The sequence below is a fragment of the Pteropus alecto genome, unplaced genomic scaffold (genome assembly GCF_000325575.1).
Source record: "Pteropus alecto unplaced genomic scaffold, ASM32557v1 scaffold21, whole genome shotgun sequence".
Taxonomy (NCBI): Eukaryota; Metazoa; Chordata; class Mammalia; order Chiroptera; family Pteropodidae; genus Pteropus; species Pteropus alecto.
Genome location: NW_006436282.1, coordinates 21,145,698 through 21,167,634, shown reverse-complemented (window position 1 = coordinate 21,167,634; position 21,937 = coordinate 21,145,698). Strand labels below are relative to the sequence as shown.

The following is a 21,937-nucleotide window of genomic DNA, read 5'->3' as shown; positions in this document are numbered from 1 at the left end:
TTTTAGGCAAGGTAATCCTTGGTTGACCTCACAGATTGCAAGAACCTTGTCAGTTTATAATCCCTTACTTTTTAATGTTTTTATGCCTGTAGCACCTGGTCTTCCTAGGTGGTCTCCCATCCAAGTACTAACCAGGCCCGATCCTGCTTAGCTTCCAAGATCAGACGGGATCGGGCTTGCTCAGGGTAGCTTGGCCGTAGACTATTTTGTTATTTATGTATTTCAGGTGCTTAAAATAAGGCCTGGCATATAGTGGATGCCCAATAAACACTTGCTGCATAAATAGTCATTCGGTCAATGTTTATGAGGTGATTGCCATATGCCAGCCTTTGGGCTTGGCATAAAAGAAATAAAGATACACTTAAGACATGATCCCTCCTCTACAGTGGTAGGAGAGAGAGACATGTGCAAGGCCATATGAATATGAGAAGCAGCAGCACTTAAATATGTTCAGAGTAGAGAGATACTGGAGCCACACTACCTGGGTTTGACATTGTTCTAGTTTCTGCCTGTGAGGCCTTGGACAAGTTACTTAACCTCTCTGCGCTTCAGTTTTCTCTTTGTAAAGTGGGACTATAGTCCTCACGGAGATATTGCAAAGGACTGCATGGATTACTATGGGGGAAGCATATAGCGCCTGGTGCAAAGTGAGTGCCAAGAAGTGTAGCAAGAAAACAATAATGATAAAGAGATTGGAAGGGATTTGGGGAGGAGATGGAAATGACGATGGCCTTGATGGCAGGGATGGTTTCATGAGTGCAGATTCATTCTCAAACTCATTGACTCCTATGCATTAACCCCGTGCAGCTTTTACATGTCAATCATAGCTCAAAAAAGTGGATTTAAAAGAAAAAAGAAGCGCAATAGAGATGTAAGGCTTCTATGAGAGTGGTCAGAACAAAGGGTGAGGCATAAAAAAGCATGGATTCTGGGAAAGAAGTAGTGACTGTCAGAAATGACTCCAAGAGAGAGAGTGACCTTTGATGACAGGTACCCACTGGCCAGGTTGTCGGGAGAACAGGACGGTACAGTGTGGACAAAGGTCTGGAGGTAAGAAGTCTCAGCAGAAGATGACAAAGGCTAAACTAAAGCAATGGCAGTGGGGATGTGGAGGATGGAGACCAGCGATGCTAAGGACCCTCAGTCATCAGTGTGGGCGGGATGGAAGGTGAGAGAAAGGCTTTCGGATGGAGATGGGCAAACGAGACAGAACAGCAGGCTTGGAGGCATTTTTATTGCATTTCAGTGAATTGTTTTGTTCCTCATGTCTTCCATCAATAGTTTTTTTTTTTTTTTTACAAACAAGTATTTATTTTGGGATGTCTACTCCGTTATGTGAATGTTTAAGCCGTTTCTGTTTTTTTCTATTACTGAACATTTCTGTTGATACATCTTTGCCCACATCCTTGATTTTAGTGTTCGCTTTAATGTATTCCGTCTGCATGATGATGCCAAAACAAGGGAAGGAAAGTGAAGCAAACACACGAAGTAGTTGATGGTACTTGTCACTGCCTTTACCCCAACCACAAGTCCTTGGTCCTCCCATCCTGGAAGTGCCATGTGCCTGCCCCATGGGATATAGAAGGGGGTGGGAGAAATCCATTCGAGGGAGGGGCTTCCTGGCTGGCTGCTGGTTTCAGGAATCAGCCCTCCGGCCCCTCGCTCTGCCACAGTCCATAGAGCCTGGCCAATGGGGGGCCACGCCAGAGCCAGAGCAGTGTTGATGATACAGGTAGGGTACGCCTCTGCTGTGTGCACCTGGGGTGAGGGGGAAGCCTTGGGTTGAGAATTTGGCTTCTCGGATACTCCTAGGATTCACTAGGCCGTGAAAGAACAGTGACAATGGGAAGGAAACAGAGAAGCAAGATAACTCAGTCATCTGACACGGCATGCTTCCATTCTCTGAGCCATGAGGATATGTTGATAGAGGGGGCTGGGGAGGAGCCAAATGGTTTGGCTTCTGTGAGTGGAGAAAGGGCAGATGAATTAGGAGCGTGAGTGAATGGGCTTGCACTGGACTCAGAAATTCAAGAGTAGTATTAATCAGCTAAAATTAAAAATTAAAAAAAAAAAAAAAAAAAAAGAGCACTGCTCCTCCCCAGTCTACTCATCTGGAGAATTGAACTTAAGCTAAATTGAGCTCAAATCAAAAGAACGGTGCCATTCCAAACACTTTGATACCCCAGTCCAAGGTCTATCATTTTTAACTCAAAGAAAGATTTTGGTTGCTTCTTAAAATGTATTAGTGTAAAAGACAATGAGCTATCAGTCCTGTTTTTGCTATCATAGTGGATACCCTCTAGATAAGGTCTCTGTTTTCTATTCATTCATTTGTTGGATCATTTGCTCAGCCATTATCACACATCGACTGATTAACTGTTATTGATTGGCAATCTCCTCTGTGCTGAACGTAGCATTGCCAGATATCGTGCATATGGCTGTGAGCAAAACAGACAACCCCTGTCCTCGTGCAGCTCTAGGCTTGTGGAGAAAACACAGTTAACAACGAAGCAAATAAACGATTGAGGATAAAGTGCTATGGGGAGGAAGGAACCATCAGGAGACTAACAAAGCAGATCTGCTTAGAGTGGTTATAGGAGGCACCTCTGAGAAAGGGCACAACAGGGCATTAGTCATACAAATAGTGACTTTTTCCCCTGGGCACACAGGAAGACTACATGCCCAGCCCCGTTGCATGTAGGTGGGGTCGTGTGAGATGAGGGTACAAGTGACGCTTGTTGGTCCAGGCCAACCCTAAACCATCTCCCATATGGTCCTAAACCATCTTTAGGGTTGGTCCAGGCCAACCCTAAACCATCTCCCATATGGTCCTATTTCTCATCAGGTGAAAGTGATGATCCTGCAGAAGATGCCGAGAGGACAGAGGGGTCACATACTGGAGTGGCTTGGTGGCCATGTAGAACACAGGGGAGTCCCCTTTCTTATCTCTGATTCACACACGCACACACACACACACACGCACACGCACACACACACACACACACACACACACACACACACCCCGCCTACATTGGGTGGTGACTCGAGGGGCAAATAAATTTTACTGTTTTAAACCAGTAAGATTTGGAGTCATAAGCGATAGACAATTCTGAATAATGGAGGAGGAAAGTTTGCACTAAGGCCTAAAGGATGCAAAGAGGTCAGCTGTCGGAAGACCTGGAACAAGGGCATTCGAGGCAGAGAAAACAGCATGAACCAAGGGCTAAGGCAGGAAGTATAAGGAACTGACAGGAAGCTGGAGGGGCTGGAGCCAGGTGAGTGAAGACGTAACTTAAGGCAAGGCTGGAGTGACAGAAGGGGTAAACGATGCAGACATTTGTAGACAAAAGTAAGGAGTTTGGATTTACTCTACTTCCTTCATACTTTTCCAAGTCCTCCATTACTGCTATTTGTATGCCAGGGTACCCAGTAAATTTATTTAAAATGACCGAAGTCCAAAAAGATACAACAACAAGCACATTAGTTTCCTACTGCTGCTGTTAACAAATAACAAATGCCCACAAACTTAGTGGCTTGAAACAACACAAATTTATTACCTTATCGTTCTGGAGGCCAAAGGTTCAAAATGGGTTTCACTGGGCTGACAATAGGGTCAGCAGGGCAGGGTTCCTTCTGCAGGCTCTAGGGAAGAATCTGTTTGCCTGCCTTTTCCAGCTTCTAGAAGCAGTCTGCACGCCTTGGTTCACAGAGCCTTCTGCTATCCTCAAAAGCCGGTAGAATAGCATCCTGAAATCTCTCTGCCTCTCCTCCTTCTCTCTTTCATTTAAAAAGGTCTTATTATTACATTGGATCCACCCAGTTAACCCAGGGTAATCTCACCATCTGGAGGTCAGTTGATGAGCGACCTTAATTCCCCTTGCCACAAAACGACATATTCTCAGGTTCCTGGGTTTAGAATGGGGACATCTTTGGGAGACTGTTATCCTCCCCGCCACACTACGGATGCCACTAGTTTTGAACTGAGTTCGACTAAACCATATTTACCAACCTTGTAACTCAGAGACCCTTATTATTTTACCCCAAACTGAATGTTTTGAAAGGTTTCATTTCTAAAACAGATTAAATTATATAATTACATATAGATGATGATTTCTATTTAGATTTTTTACTAGGCTTTTCAAAATGTATAAAAGAGGTTCCAGATACCCCCAAAATATTTGAAGCTATTCTGCATGAGGGGGCATCAGAATTACAGAAAGCTGAGCTTCCTAGGTGTGGTCAAAGGACTTTGTGGAAAAAGAAACAATGAGCATTATTGATAAGAAGTAGCTGGGTGCATGCCACTCTTGTTGTCCCCCAAATGAAGGTCTGAGGCTGAGCCCTTGAAAATGTCATCATAATAAAATTATATTCTTAAGACTAAGGGGGCTGGGACATTACCCATCACACCTGAAACACAGAGGACTAATTATTATACACGCATCACACCTCCGGAGGGAAAAGCTCATTAATGTGTTAAAGGACAGAAATCTGGCAACTCTGCAGAATGCAAATCTCCCAGAGTAATTCCACCTGAGCTCACCCCATTACCTTCCCATGTCATTCTTCAAGGATGCTAACAAAGCTACTGGGACAGGAGGGAGTTAGTAGCAATTCTGACATATCAATTATCCTGCATTGAGTGGTCTGCCACAACATTTCAATAATAAACAAAACTCTTGAAAAATCACCTTGGACATGATTCCCTGGACATTCACTCTTGAAAGGTGAAACTGTTACAGGTCAAGGACATAGCAGTTCATGCGGCATCTGGTCTACCGCTTTGTTCTTTCTTTAAGCACCTAGGATCTCCTTTTCCTGCTAAGTCCCAGAGTTTATACCCACTTTCTTGGCAATCAGGACTCTCATTAGTGATTCAGCATAAGGGGATTTTTGTCTTCCCATCGCCATCCTTCCTTTTACATTTTTTGTTTGTGGGTCCTCTTTATTGTTTATTAAACAAGGTATTTAATCAGAACACTTGCCTTTCCTTTGCATGATGCCAGTACTTCCATTTTCAGAAGATATTAATAATTAACTTCCCAGGAAAAGCTTACCTTGACTACAGTTTTTAAACTTGAAACATCCTCCCAGGAAACTGATAAAACAATGTGATGCTTTTAAGCATGCTTCTTAAGATACAACTAGTTTAGGGACTAAAGATTTATTGGCTCACACTGTGCATCACTGACAAAATCAATAAATATTTACATACTAGCTTCCACACCAAATCCTAAAGGAGGCCTCACCATGGGACCAAAAACAGTCACAGTACTGGCAACATTCTAAGATAACTGCTTGACACTGATTCTGCATTTTGCCTACGTAGATGCAAGCATTTTTAGATACGGAACACAGAGATCGAATACGCAAGTGAGATTCAAGTATGTGGCTAAATTGATTTGGGGAGGTGGGAAGTAGAGGAAGAAGGAAAGAAAAAGAGAGAGAGAGAAGAAGAATGAAGAATAGGAATAGGAAGAGAAGGGGAAGAAGGGAAGGAAGAGGCAGAGGGGGAGGAGGAAGAAAGAGGAAGTGGAGGGTCATGAAGAGAGATCCGCGTTATGTGGATGGGCGTTTTTATTCATAAGAATAAAATTTGGGTGTGAGGGTTACTTTCTGGGCAGCTGATGTGGCTTTCTATACCAGTGAACTTTATCAGACTTTGCACTCGGTGCAATGCAAACCAAATAGCTAACGACAATCGCTTTGATTACTTGGCCTCTAAAAATATCCAGCTATCGACTCGACTTTCCATTTTATCACGCCTCTAAGATTTAACAAATGCAAATTTTTCTTACAAATCATAAGCTTTGTAGTAAAATCAGGGTGTCAAAGTGAAAAAACAAAATTTATCTTTGTCATAGAAGAAACTATCCAGGTTGAAATGCTGGGTCCTGAATAATTATTTCATGATTTTCAGCATGTGGAAAATGAACAGCAGATAAAAGAGACCATTCTGGTCCCTAACAGGATTGCCTGACACAGTAAGAGCTCAGGAATATCTGCCTGTTGGATACAGACATTTTATATCTCTTTGAAACCTTAATCTACGTAACTATTATTTTGAGCAAGCTCAATTTATAGGCTATAAGAAACTTTATTTTTGTCTCCCATTGTCCAAACTTTAAATTTATTCTGGTTAGGTTAACTCTTCCTCTGCCCTGAAAGAAATTTAGGGCAAATCCCATGTCTTTCAGATTGCTTTTAGATAACAAGAAGTCTGTCAGCAACTCAACTCACAAAACACAAAGTCTGTCAGCACCTCGACTCACGAAACACAAACGTTTCAATATCACAGCTTCCCCACCTCCCCGCCCGTCTGCTATCGGCTCGTTGCCTGAGGTGGAAGAACTCTCTTCCTTTCTCTTCTTTTTATCCTTCCGCCTCCATCTTGCCAAACGTAATCTCAAGTTCCTCTAGATTAGGGTGGAGAGGAGAGCGGGGAAGGAAGGGTCTTACTCCACGAGTGTTGCTAAGAGATGGCCTTGGTGCTTTCACGGCAACTTCTTAAAGTACAGTTGACCTTTGAGAAACATGGGGGTTAGGGCTGCCGACCCACCAGCATCATCAAAAGTCTGAGTATCACTTTCGACTCTCCCAAAACTTAACTACTAATAGCCTCTTATGGATTGGAAGGCTTACTGAGAACGGAAATAGTCAATTAACACATATTCTGTATGTTACGTGTATGACATACTGTATTCTTACAATAAAGCTAGGGAAAAGAAAATGTTATTAAGAAACTCATAAGGAAAAGAAAATACATGTATAGTGTTTATTGAAAAAAGTCTACATATAGGTGTCTTCTGCCCTGACAAATTCTAAATACCCAATGGGCCCCAAAGGTGACAAGCTGAGAGAGGAAGGCACACTCCATATAGTTTCTGGAGAGGGTGAGGTTTAGAGCCTAGCACATGGCTTCCTCCAAAAGTCTATTTCTTCACCTTGTTACACCTGCAGCGTGTAACAGACCAGTTTGTGTGCGTGTCTTTTGCGCTCCTGTGTGGTAGTCTTTCCCAAATTTTGAAATGGTACATTTACCGTATTGGTTACTCAGCAAACACTGAGATTAAAATGGTTCCATTTTCACATAGTATCATATAAGAATATTCCATTGTACCCTAAAACATTAAATTTTTGATTTAAAAAGCAAATTAATCAAAACAGTTATTCTTCACTTGATTGCATTTTATAATTTTTCACTCCGTTCAGTTTTAAGGTATCATCTCTCTCTATAATTATAGCTTATCTAAGCCTCTTTAAATATGCTTTTTTTTTTTTATTTGCTCCCTCAGCCTTTTCTGGTTTCTTAGTTCTCAGTTGTGCCTCGCATCATATAAATCTCCTGGGGACACCAAAGGATAAGGTTTTAGTCATCTGCAGATTGGGTTCGGTTCACTAACTTCTGTCCTCTCCTCTGTCCCTAAGCTTCTGTTACACCATGGAGCTGGGACATTACAGTTAGGAGAATCTTTTTAAACACTCACCCCAGTGGCTTTTTTCTGTGTTTGTTTTGTATTTTGTCCCTGTGCCCAGTGACCCTCGCTCATTCAATCTGCTAAGACTTCTGCTTCCTTTACTTTAGAGAAAAGGAATGACATAGCACGATGGTAGAAAACAAAGAAACCAATTCTCTTCTGTTTCAAAATCTCGAGTCCTGGCATGGGCTAAAGATTTGTAGGGATGGGTATCAAGTAAGCAAAGGCTCTGATGCAGTCCCACAGGGAGGAGGAAGCTAGCAGGCCAGTGGAGTGTGGTATAAAGGCGTCAGAGGCTGGGGAGTCGCTGAGAGGTGGTCCCACTCCCCAAGCAGAGCCCTAACAGCAGTGGATAAAAGAAACCCTCAGGTAGAACTGGAGAATATGAGAACGGGGTGCATTGGTAGAGTTGAGGGAGGAGGGGGAGATACCAGGGCGTGGGTGTCTGCACGGTGTGCCTGGGAAAGAGACAGAGGCTGCCCCAGATTGGCCCTCATGCCCCAATGTATAAGAACAGGTGAACGATTCCCAGGTACCCCAAAGATAACGTACGTGGAGGTACGGTAACATGTAGCTCTCAGGAATATCATGCTTTATGCAACACACTTGTTCCTGTGTTTTATCAAATGCCTACAAACAAATCACACTTTAAATGATTGAAGACAAGGCACTTACTATTCAAAGAATCCCTGAAGAAAAGCTTTTGGAAAAGATTTCTTTTGTTATTCAAATAATTATCTGCTAATTTATCTACTTCAGAGTTTTATGATTTGGCAATTTTTGAAAAGGAGAAACTCTTCAAGTCTGAAAAATGAACGGCCGCTTTTTTTTTAATTCTATGAATTTGACTCATCGTGCTGTTTTGTTGGCTCAAAATATTATGCTGCACTTTGGCTATTTTGAGCACACTCAAAAGGAGAAAATAGCACCATTCGAAACAGAAAGAATGTAAAAGGGCAATATTTTCCGAAGACTGTCCATTCAGAAGTCAAAGGCCCAGGAGACCCTAATGAAACACCTGACCCTTCGCCCCCTCCCCCCGCCCCCGCCCCACCAGCTCAGCTTTGTTTCTCCTATTTCGCTAATGGCCAATTCCTGTCTCTCACGATATTTCTTGTTCTCCTCTATTTTCTCTGAAAAGCCCTAGTTCCAGACGTCATCAGCTTCAGTGGACTGCTTCTTGTCTCTCCGTCACCACTCACCACTGCTTCTGCTCCAAGTCCACGCTCCTCACTTTGACGTGCAAGACCTTCCATCGTCTGACCCCAGTCTTTATTTCTAGTCTAATTTGCGCTCCTGTCCCCCATGTGCCCTCGGTTTTAATGAAGTTTACTCCCGCTGACTTCCCTCTGGGTTCCTGCCTCTATATCTTCTCTCCATGCTATTTTCCCTGATTCTTCTTCCCTGTTTCTCATCTGTTCTCCCCTGGAGTCATTGATTTGTCTCTTAAAATGCTTGTTACTTTCTACCCCATACAACAGTTATTTGGTGTTTACATCTCAGTCCCCACGCTCAGTGAAAATACAGGAATTATCATGTGATACCGAGCATTATCGGTAACCTCATTTTGCTCTTACAAAAAGTCAGAATTTTGAACTATGAGCAATAGTAATAAAATATATTAAATACAGGCGGTGCTTTCCACATTTATTATCCATTATCTCAAGACTTCTGAAAAAGATGATGTCTCCATCCTCGTTTGACATATGATCAAAATGAAGCAGAGTTGACAAGAGGCAAAACTGGTGTTGCTGTATCAGGTGAATGGGAATTTCTGAAAGTGACAGAAAACACAGAGCATTCACAAAAATAAAGCTCAGTCTGACTGTGCACCTTTTGCTATGTCTCCAGACAGCACTTCCTATGAGCTTGGAAATGTCTTGATTTATGTAGATCATGACAAACACGTGATTTATGTGGATCAAGACTTCAGATGAAACAAAAGAGAGTATGTTCTCTCGTGACACCAGAAATCACCATGGATCACTACTAGTAATGTTATTTAGGACAGATGGCCCTTCTTTTTGTCTGTTCCTGTGTGTGTGTATGTGTGAACACAGGAAGTATGATTTATTTGAGGGCCATTATTATAGCGATCTACTACAGCAGCATTTAAAATTCCATCCATGACTTATATAAAATTTTTAATGGGAAAATCAACTAAAATAGGAATCCACTGCAACTGAGATACTTCCGGGGTTTTAAATTTAAGAACATTCTAGAGACAGAAACTCCTTTTTAATCCAGAGGAGCCATTGATGGGGCATCCCCCTGAATTTGCCTGGCTCCCAAGTGCAAATCTCATCTCCAATCAGGATCCTGTCACAGAAGTAACTTTGGGCACCAAATCAGGCTAGTGGCAGAATACCTGACCTGTTATAAGTTACTCTGCCTTCCTGCAAGGCGACTCATAAGTTCACTAAATATTTGCTTTCCATTATGCCTCTTTGGACTACTAAATAGATTTAGAATACTTTATCTCTTCCGTCCCTCACTGTTTCAATGGAGGACACAGAATCCACAGGAAGAAGCTTTTTTTTTTAAGTACACAATAGATAATAACCCAACCCTGTGGCATGCAAATACCTGCAAGGCCAGAGCGAGCATTCAGATGAATGCTCTCAGGCAAATGCTCTCTTGGAGGCACCTTTTGTCCCCTTTGCAATGTCCAATAGCTCTCTGTTGTTTTACTCCAGAGCACTTGGCAAAACTCAAGTCATCTACCCAACATCATTAAGAATTCTAATTCTGCTTAATAAAACTTATCAGATATAACTAGATTTTTTTAAAAAAAGTGATTGAACAGGAACAGATCCTTCCCCTTTTGGAGTAATCCCAGCTGCGGGCTTCTCAGTCTCAGCGTGTGTTTCTTCAGCATGGACTGTGTCTAGCATGTGGTGCTCAGAGACAACTCAGCCAAGATCATGACAACTTTCCCTCCTCTGAGACCCAATGCCCAACGTCTGAGACATCAGTGAGGCCTCCCACAAGGCCCTGCTGGCTTCTGGCCCTTTGCTAATTTGCCTGATCCTCTCCGCTGGCAAAGGCAGTAATGCCTCTGAGGGCAGATCTGCATTAATCAGTAGTAATCCGCTTCTCCGGTGCTCGCTTCTGGCCTTACTACAAATATCGCTAGAAGAAGTGGGTAAGTAGGCTCAACAGTCAAGTATCACTGGGATTCATCTTTGCGACCAGGTGAAAACATTGGTAGAAAAGCCTCACTAACCCTCCATAACCACGAATGGATTGCCTTGTGGTTTAATGTACATTTCTTGACTCCTGAGAGTTCCGCTTGTGTAGACAGAACTGGCATGGACGGATACAAATTATTCTTAGATCCCCAGACTAGCATTTCAAAAAAGCAGATGTTGAAATCCAGCTCTGTGTGGTAGGACAATCTTATGGGAGTTGCCTAACCTATTTCTTCTTCCTGCCAAACGAGAATAGGATGACCGCATCAGCCTCTGTCTGCAGACACATCAGAGGGTACCTGGACAAGCATGGGGTGCCCTGGATTAAGTAGGAGGCTTCGGTATGGTGCACAGTGGTTCCTCTTCAGAATGTCTAAGGAGACGCAAAACAGGAAGGAAAGAAAAACAACCGGCCGGAGGGGAATTTAGAAGCATGGCTTTTATCTAAGGAAAAGGGGTTTGTGCTCATTTTATCACAATTCTAATGATGTTGAGTGTCTTCACTGACCAAGGCATTTCCATGTGTTGAAAACGCCAGAAAAGTAAAATACAGTCCCCGCCCTCAGTGTGTGCATGCCGGTACGTGTTGCAGCCAGGTATGTGTATGTATGTGTGTATGTCTGTGTCTGTGTGTCTGTGTTCACAGCTAAATGGAGGTACACTGCAGCTTGCTAGTCTGAGGAGTGCAGTCCACGCTGACAGGCGAGGATCTGGAAAGACTTCACAGACAAGTCTGCATTTGTGCCAGGCCTTGACAGGAATCGGATAGCGGAAATAGAGGAGAAGGGATTTTTGGAGGAAGGAAAAAAAGAACACTTGGGAAAAGACAGGGAGAGGGGATAATGCGAGGCATGTGCCACGTACACCGATGTGCTGACGTGCGTGGGGAGTGTGGACTGGTAACCTATGAGGTTTCTACCCGAGTAGGAGGCACCAAAGACAGGCAGCAGGCGTTCGCTACGTGTCAGCAGAGTCTCTCAATCTGCACTTGCAATGCCTCTGAATCAAAATGAGCTGCATGAAGGCAAACTCTGCTCCTTCTCTCTCATTCTGCCTTTGTCATTCAGTTTGGCACACACACAGCACTGTCTTGTGCTTACAAGACAGACTCTAAGGATTATACTTGAAATTTAGAGTTCTGAGGAAGTGTCTCTGTACATACAGAAGGGCTGGCAAAATAAGAAAGGCATTCCACCTACCCAAACACCCTTATTTTTCCCAAGTCGGACAACTATAAGAAAACCAGGAGTCTTTTAAACTCTTATAAGGTTGAAAATCAAGTGCTTCTACTGAAAAATTTCTCTAAGCACATGACTAATGATGTTGAGAACATTCGTCATTCGTTCGACAAATATTTATTGAGTACCTATCACGCCCTAGACACTGTTCTAGGCATCAGAGACAATATGGTAGAGAATGCAACAGATAACCCCTCAACTACCATGGAGCTCACAGTGCAGGGGGCGAAGGCTGGCAGCGAGCGAAACAAGTAAGTGAGATAGTAAGACAGACGATGAGGTGTGCTGTGGGGAGAAGCGGCAGGGTGTGGACAAAGGTAGCCCTGGTGACATGTGAGCCAATACATGAAGGAAAGAGGGTGGGGATCCATGCAGATAGTCGGGTGAAGAGCATTCGTGGCAGAAGGAACAGCAAAGGCAAAGGCCTCGAAACGTACCTGACACGGTTGAGGACACACGCGGAGGCCATTGTGCAGGGGGGCAATGAGCAGAATGCGGACCGTGGGAGCAAGGGGGAGAGAATGTCTCACGGTGGAGGCAGTGAGTGATCAATATCAGCGAATGCGACCGGGAGGGCAAATCAGGTGAGGACTGAGGATGGACTCCCGGAATGAGTGCCGTGGAGGCTGGTGGTGCCCCTGACTAGACGATGTTATGCAGGGGGACGAGGGTAAAATCCTAACTACAGGCAGTTCAGGGAGGAGTGGGAGGAAAAAGAATGAGCAACAAAGCGTTTTGGGAGAAAGAAACGGACTGATCATTGAAGGAAGAAATGCTGTCAAGAAAGATTGTTTACATGGAAGGAACTCAAACAGCTCAGTAACAGAAAAGCAAATAATATGATTTGAAAATGAGCAAAAGACCTGAATAAACAGACATTTTTTTTTTTCCAGAGAAGACATGCAAACGGCTAACAGGTACATGAAAAAGCTCCACATAACTAATCATCAGGGAAATGCAAATCAAAACCACAAGGAGATATCACCTCACACCTGTGAGAATGGCTATTATCAAAAAGACAAGAGAGTAAGCATTGGCGAGGATGTGGAGAAAAGGTGGCCTTTGTGCACTGTTGGTGGGAATGTAAATTGGTATAGCTGTATGGAAAACAGTATGGAGGGTCCTCAAAAAATTAAAAATAAAACTACCATATGATCCAGCAATCTCACTTCTGGGATTTTGTTGATATATTCAAAGGAAATGAAATCACTGTCTTGAAGAGATGTCTGCCCCCAAGTTCACTGCAGCATTATTCAAAAGAGCCAAGATATGGAAACAACATCGATGGATGAATGGATAAAAAAAAAGGTACTGCATATGTACATAATGGAATATTATTCAGCTATAAAAAGGAAACCCCATTCTCAACAACATGGATGAACCCTGAACGCATGATGCTTGTGAAATAAGTCAAACAGAGAAATAAAAATACAACGTGATCTCATTTATATGTGGAAGCTAAAAAAATAAAAACACGTACAGCATGGTGACCACAGTTACAATACTGTATTGTATACCTGAAATTTGCTAAGAGAGTAGATCTTAAATGTCTTCAGCACACACCAGAAATGGTAACTATGTGAGGTGATGGATGCGTTAACTAATCTTATTGTGGTAATCATTTTACAAGATGTACGTGTACCAATCATCATGTTGTTTACCTCAAACTTACACAATGTTATTTATCAATTATATCTCAGTAAAGCTGGTTGGGGGTAGGGGAGGGAGAAGGAAGGAAGGAAGGAAGGAAGGAAGGAAGGAAGGAAGGAAGGAAGGAAGGAAGGAAGGAAGGAAGGAAGGAGATTTTGTTTGATGGATGATTTTTGTTTTGTCCTCTTTTTCAAATGAGACATAATACCCCATTAGGCTGTTAGAAATGGATCCAGAAGAGGGGAACTGACTGAGCAGGGAGAATAGGAAGGAGAGGAGAGAATCTAGCGAATGAATGAATGGGGTTCAGGGACAGTTCATGGTCTGCAAAGACAAGGAGGGGGGGCATCTGGTCACCGAGGGTGGGATGCAGACAAGCGCCAGGAGCTCATGGAGATCCTCCCCAACAGCTCTGCTGTCTTCTCGATGGAATGGCACAGGGGTATGTGGTAGCAGAGGAAGATGTGGGGACTGAGGTGTTGACTCTGAGTGAGGAGAGGATGTGATATGATCTGACCTCCATTTTAGAAGCTCCCCTGGCTTCTGGGTTCAGAATACAGAGAGCCGAAGGTGGAAACAGAACAGCCAGTTAGGAAGTTGTTGCAATAATCCAGGATGGAGATGAGATGTTTGTGACTTTTTTGGGGACGACCAGAGCGGTAGCAATGGAAGTGGAAAAATGATTAGATTGTGAAAATATTTTGAATACAGGTAAGTATGGAAGAAGCAATGAAGTACAGGGTATTTTATTATTTTCCCCCAAAACGAATACAACAAAACTAAGAGATGTTATTACAGCATTTAAACCCCAAACCAATAACATTTCAGCTGCTTTTACTGACAACAATCTAGTTTTTAACTAGCAAAGACTATTCCAGAACCATGGCAATATCAATAAGTGATGCCAAAGAATACATAAAAATCCGTTGGCATTGTAAAGCATTATAGAAATTGAAGCTGTAGTTAAAAGCAAGCCGTCTGTGTCTGTTCCAATAAGCCGATTGTCAGGAATGAATCAATAAATCACAGAATGTGTGTGGAAAAAAATATTTCAAGCTTTCCAAGATCAAAGACTGGATAGTAAAATATTAACTTGATGTCCTTTTAACTTTCTTTTCTCAATATTTATTAGTGTTTGACCTCCCTTGAAATGAGAATTCCATTATAAGCTCTTTTGATAAATAGATTGAAAGGTTGCTCGAAGCACTCCATCGTCACTAAGTATTTTCCATTCTCCAGTGAAACACCATTAGTCTGAATTTTACAGTAACTCTCTTCAGCATATCAAAACCACGCATCTGTGCTCAACACAGAGAAAAACTCTCAGTAAAGCTTTCTCTCCCCCCTCAGCCACCCATAACAATAGTTACAGACATCTCAACAGATAAAGTAGGGACAAACATAGCAAGGTAAAAGTGTCATTATAAAAAGTCCACTCCTGGTCACTAAGGAGGTCTATTTTACACGTATTTAACCTAATACTTAGAGCTTGGAAAAAACAAAATATATGAAGGGCCCAGTTCCTTTCTTTCAAATTTATAACAGGTAATAATATACAAAAAACTTCTCAGAAAGTAGAGGCCAGAATTTTATTTCCTCTTTCATTCTCTTAGGTTCGATGTGAGAAGCATTAGCTGCTAATTTTTGTCACCCAGGTGTTCTATGCCGTCTCAAAGGGAATATGGATATGACAGATTCCTATAAGAATCATGGCAATTTTTGTTCCAATAATTAAATATCTAGAATTTAATACTAAAGAAATAATTAAAGATGCATAGGTTTAGCTACAAGAATATTCACCACAAGATGGTTTTTTAGAAAAAAAACTGGAATCAACCTGAATGTTTAACAGTAGGAGACCAGTTAAAAAACTAAGTTCCGTCCATGCAACTGAACTAGGCATAGCCATTAAAAATGATGTCAACTACTTAAAGGTATGGAAATATATTCATATTGAATTTTAAAATAAATTAATATGAATGTTCTGACCATATTTTGTAAAAAAAATATAAATTTACATGTATATATGTACTTAGAAGGAAATTAGAAATATAAACATCAAAAGATTTATATTTCTAATATAAGATTTTCGGAAATATCTTGTTTGCTCATCTGTACTTTGTTTTGATTTTCCCAGAGGTATCATTTTATTACTCGTGTAATTGGAAAAGTGTAGTAAGTGACCGAACATGTTCATGGTGGCACTCAAGTGTCACAAAAAGTATGCTCGGCCAAATGCACCCCCGTGGCTCCTGACCTTGCTTGCTTTCTAGACGTGTGGTTATGTTAGCGTTTAAGCCCTAATGTGGCCCAGAGATGGCCTTCTTCCATGGATCTGTGACAATCTGCTCAGCAGTCAGGCCGACTGCCGTCTTCAAGCATCGAGTGAAAGGCTATGGGAACAGCAGCAGAGATTCAAATACCCACAGAACCACAAATATCGAGGCTTTAACTGTAAACTTCCAGTGGGATGTGTCATAATGTCAGTTGTCTTTGCATGAAAGCAACAGGGACTGTCTAGTGACAAAATGCAGCCGGAACACCTATGGGGGATAGAAGGTGGAGGCGCAAAGGGGAGATGAGCAAAGCTCCAGAAAGATAATAAGAACCCAGCATGTATTTGGTTAAATAAGCCTTGTGCTACAAAACAGCATAGCACAGTTAGGGAAATTCCAGGTAATTTCAGGAACAAGACTCAATATCTGGGCCCGAGCAATTACCAAAGGTTCCTTTAAATCAAAAATAAAGTCTCCAAAGAACTAAATTCTTATACCTTGAACTTCAAACTACTTTAAAAGCAACATTGAAAACAACAAACAAAGTAGATTAAGTGCATGTTCCATCTGTAAGACCCTGCTTACCAAAAACTCAATTACTTGTTTCAAATAAGATACAGGCCTGTTTGGATTTAGTGATAGGCTTGTCCTGTTAAATGAGAATGACAGATCTCTTTCTTCATCACACTCAAAACCAAACCTCCAGGTAAATGCATAAACAAGGAGCTACTCTTTGCAACGCAAAATAGGACCATATCTATAGGCAAAGCCAACTCTAGTATTGACTTTTATCTTTCGTGCCATCTATTTGAATATATAAAGCACTAGAGCAAATTTATCTCTGGAAATAGTTTTCCCTTCGGGATAAAGTTTATTCCGAATAAGTATTTTCTCTCTGCCATCACCCTCTGTTCAGCTCTGGATTTGCTCGTATTCGATTTTGGCCTATTTTTCAGTCCCGAGCAGAGGGCAAAAGCATGTGTGCCTTGCTCTCCCATTAGCTCACTCATGCCTACTTTCAGTCCTGCTGGCCTTTGTGAGGCTGCCAGCATCCCCCTCTCAGAGACATCTGTTGCCTTGCTAAACCAAGAAGCTTCCTAAGCATGTGATCAGGCCGTGCAGAATCAGAGAGTACCACCTCCAACAAGAGGCGTCTGTCCACCTCTTCTCTCCCCTGTCATTTCCTCCTCTAGCCTCAGCCTCAACAAGTGGCCGAGCCTCACACAAGCTGTCAGGGACAGATGCTATGTGAAAAGAGGAAATTGGACTCAAAGATGCTACAGCTTTTTTAATTAAGTCCAACCTAAAAGCCAAATAGTGAGGCATGAAATGAATACTTCCTTGCAAATAAGGACCACGTTTTAAACACAAATGTGCTGGTTCGGGTTAGCGGGCAACTTATTAGCTTTCTCAAATGTCGCATTGTTCCTCATTCAACGCCTGATATTTTCGCTTCCGCAGTGGAAAACGCGTTTTGCACTGGTACGTCAGGTACCCTGAGTTTTCTTTTGTTATTTCCTTTCTCTGCTGTCCCTGGGCTAGTTGAGTTGGCAGGATGAAGTGCGTCCACACGCGGCCACATGCTCACTCTCATCTATTCATCGCTTGTGTCCCCCACTCCATAAGCATCTACCTAGTGCCCACGACACATCAAGCCTCGCTTTACATTCCAAGAAAAAGGGAGAATGACAGCATTCTGGCTTCCCTCCTCCCAGCTCCCTGAGCTAATGCTAGTCATTTGCCTTGTCTCCATTTCTTTGCCTCCATTTTCTCTCGTTTACTATTTGTTTTCTATTCTGGTTCCTTATTGTTCCTCCCCCCATGCTGCCTGCTAATTAAAGCTGACTAGAGCCCAGGACCTCTGCTGCAATTCTCAGCTTAAATGGCCAAGATCCTTGTTGATTATTAAGGACAGTGAGGAGTCGGGGAGAAGACCATGTGGATTTTTAGAGAGAAGAAAATAGGAATAAAACAAAACTCCTCAGATACAGAAAGAAAATAGAGAGGCGAAACCTTAAAATATACACTATACATTCTAAAGTAATCGCAAAATACAGATGGATTTCATTAAGATTTATTATTTTTTTAATCTCCTTCCCATCATTTCAACCACAGAGAAAATTAAGTGTATTGTTTAAGGTGTTCAGGAAAGTTTCCATACGTTTCGAAATCTATCAGGAGGAAATCTCAGGTATCATCTTGCCTGCTCTACAGACGAGATTCCAAGAAGAATGACTTGTCCAAGACCACCCAGCAAGGTAGTTGCTGAGGCCAAGGTACAGCCCCAGGCTTTCTGATTTGCGCCCCCACTTCCCACCCATAGCCCTAGCCAAATAACCTCTTCCCACTGAGTGCTTTCTATTCTATCACCATTTTAAATACTTCATGAACTGGAGATAAAGGAGGTAAAGCATATGCTTGCTATGAAAATCTAATTACGATGTTCTAAGTTTCCTTATCATGACAAGCAGTATTTTTTAAAGAAATTCTGAAAAGTAAATTTCAAACAATGAACCAAGAAGATGGAAAGGAGAAGAAATTAGCCTATTCCACGATCATACTCACCATTGGACAACATTCAGGAAAGGAATATCTAACTTGGGGTTATTTTTATCTTAATCTCACTAAGGAAGACAAAACTTAAAACTGAATAGGAATTTTATGTCACTGAATTTACTCATTACGACTCTTTGGACTAAAGGATGAAAAACACAACCCAAATTTGCTCAAGAACTGAAAAGTCATGAGAGGAGTCTCATTTCAGGCATGGCTGGATGCAGAGCTCCCACGATGACCACCGCTTGTATGGTCCATACCAAATGCTGGGTACTGATCTCAGCATTTCACGTGATTCATCTAACAACCTTCTGAGTAAATATTGTGATGATTCCCACTTTACAATAAGGAAACTGAGGCTCCGAGACTAACTTGCCCTGAGTGCGCTTGTTAGTAAATGGCAGAGCGATTCAAACTCAATCTGGCTTCAGCGTCTCAAAGTCAATCACTGCCTCCTCATATCACCAGAATCCAGTTTTGCTCGATCTCATCTTCCCTCCACTACGGTTCCATTCTCTCTGAGATTCTCCTCTCCCGGAAGCAGATCATTGGAACAGTTTGAGCCTGAAAGTCTGACAATTCCAAGTCCAGCATAAAAGATCAAAGGCTTCTTTTCCAGAAGTTCCATCAGAAGTCTATCTGGATAGCAAAGCTCAAAACAAACATGGGAGAATGCTAATGTTCTGACTGGCCAAACAAACCTGGGTCACACCCCCCCCAGGGAGCAGAATGTGGAGTCCCCTCCACCAGAAACACATGGACAGAAAATAGAGGAGGTGAGCAGACCTCCTCGTCCAGAGAAACTGAAATATTTAACGGAGATGGTGGATGAATGGTGGGTGAACACTATACTGTAAAATTTCACCACGATAATTAAAGTACGTATTTTTCCACAAGCCAAGTCTTCAGGTATTATAGGTACCTTTGGCAACTTTCATTTTTATAAAGGAGAAAGGTATATGAAAAAAGAAAAAAGAACCAAGATAGGACAATCGTGATGTATTTATAATCATGACTACTACCACGACCCCCTCACATCAGTTTTATGATTCCTCAGTGAATTGTGGAATCAGAGAAGCTTCACTTTATGGTGGATATTGGAGCTCGTCCATTCTAAGATCCCACAAGGAGCAGAGGCCATCCTCAGTACTGCTAAGGACGATGCCCCCACTTTACAAGGCAGATCTGATTTCTCACCTTGCCTTGTTCCCACGTAAGGCATGACTGGCAGAGAAAGGGCAAAAGGACGAGTGAAAGAAAGGGTGATGCTGCAGAAGACACCAGTATTTACCTCCACCCCGTGGAAACCACAGAGCATCCTCAGCCTTGGCCCCTCCACCTCCCTCACCGCCCCATCCCCACACGCAGACCTTGCCTTTAACTACACTCACCTCAGCCTGTCGTGGTTTTCACAGCAGAGTCCCTGGCCCGCTTCTTATTATAAAACACTTAGGGTAGGCCCCTCTTCTGAAATAAAGGCGAGCCCTACCTCAATCTCTTAGGGATTTACTATTATCCTCCAAATAGTCTCTATATTTTCTCTTGGGAGGCTGAGTGGAAATAAAAAAGATGACAGAGAATGGAGTCATAAGAGGAAATGTTTATCTAAGGAGGAACCAAACTACAGATCAGTAAGTATGATGTACAACCTGGAAAAGATGCTACAAGTGTTTGTGAGAATTTGCTAGGAGCTACTGTGACCTCCTGGCTGAGAGGTCAGGGAACTTGACTCAACACCTTGTACCTTGACTCCAGTAAATATTTCATTAGGTTTCTGAGTATACTTTTATGAGTTGGATGACAGCCAGGAGATGATACAATTAGTTGGATTTGTGATTGTTTGAAGGACCCAAACACTGGAAGTTGGCCATCGCTGTGCTGCCAGAGGGTCCTGACCTCAGCCTTGTCCAGTTCCAAAATTCTGTCAATAACTCCAATGAAGATATCTACGGCATATTAATCAAGCTGAGAGTTGAGGTGATGCTCAGAAGAAGAGCAATATTGTTAGATGACATAATCAGGATCAAGCAAGATATACCAGATCCCTGATGAGACAGAACAGTGATGAATGTTAAGCCTGTGTTCAGGTAAAAAGAAACGCACCCAAGTCCATGATCATGGAGACATATCTTAGCAGCCACATGTGTGAGAGAGTTGTTCTGCTTGGCTCTACTTGTGCTATGACTCAACACTGTACTGTGGTCGCCCAAAAGCTAATGTGGCCTAATGCTGCACTGGTCGAAACAGAACATTTAGCCTGTGGTTTGTGTCTGACGTGCTGTATCCTATGTGAAGCAGACCACACCAAGAGTCCCATGCTTAGTTCCTGACCTTACTCTAAGAGAAACAGACAGCCTGAAGTTCAGTAGAAAAGGAGTGACCATTAGGGTGAAAGAACTGGAAATTCCTACAGAGGCGTGGAGATGTTTTGCCTGGAAAATGGAAAGCTTATGTGAATAAAACACGAGACTGTCTTAAATGATATTATACACTGTCCTGTGAAAGGAGGGTCCATTTATTCGGTGTTATCACCTATGCCTGGACCTGGACCACCAGTGGGAATTATGCGGAGACAGATTTTAATGAAATAGAAAGATGACTTTCCAAAGGAACGGTCCCCGAGTGCATTCGAACAGAGGCCAGGAGATGACAAGGACATTGCAGAAGGAAATATGAAGTCAGATGGGTTGTCAGATTAGATCAGTGGTTCTCACACTTAGTTCCTGAGATGCCTCCGGGAAGAAATGTAAAGAACAGAAGTGGCTGAGGGAATGGGGCTCCATTGTTATGCAAGCTTCCTGTTCCCACACCCCATTTTAAGCAGAGCAGCTCCCCTGACCTGTTTATACACTGGGCTTCTGCTGTGAAGGAAAGGTTTATCAAGCCACTGAACTGGATAATCTCAAAGATTCCTGTTCAACCTCGAAGTTCCAGCAATTAATGATTTTAAGACGTGCCTTCTCCTGAGAGGCACACTGGGGCGGTAGGCAAACATGTCAGCTCTGCAGCCAGAATCATGAGGCTCAGATCCTAGTGTATCAGTCTGCCATAGCTGCGTATCAAATTAATACAAACTTAGTGGCTTCAAACAACATGAGCTTATAACCTCACAGTTTCTATAGCGTGGAAGTCCAGGCAGGGCTTAATTCTGTTCTCTGCTCTGGGTCTCACACAGCTGAAATCAAAGTGTCATCTGGACTGTGTTCCTTTCATGAGCTCGGGGTCCTCCTCCAACCTGGCAGAATTGATCTCCCTGAGGCTGAACGCCTTATCTCCTTGCCCGCTGTTGGCCAGGAACCACCCTCAGCACTTAAGGCCACTCTCATTCTTGCCACATGACCTCTTCCAACGGGCTTTCAGAACATGACTGTTGAGTTCTTCAAGGCCAGCTAAAGAATCTCTTGCTTTGATTCTCTCTCCTCAGGGAAGGCCTGGACCCTAGACCCTCTATTAAGTCAGGCCATTCCAGGAAGATTTTCCTTTTGATTAACTCACAATCAATTGATCAGAGACCTTACCTAGATCTTCAAAATCTCTTCCTCCTGGCC

The 21,937-nt window shown here is 42.6% G+C and overlaps 1 protein-coding gene and 1 pseudogene across 1 annotated transcript in view; both read right to left on the bottom strand.

Moving 5' to 3' along the window:
* Positions 1-21,937, bottom strand: part of CHN2 (chimerin 2) — a 264,233-nt gene that overhangs the window by 166,872 nt on the left and 75,424 nt on the right. The gene's annotated exons all lie outside the window — the stretch shown is intronic.
* LOC112479852 lies at positions 84-202 on the bottom strand (annotated as a pseudogene).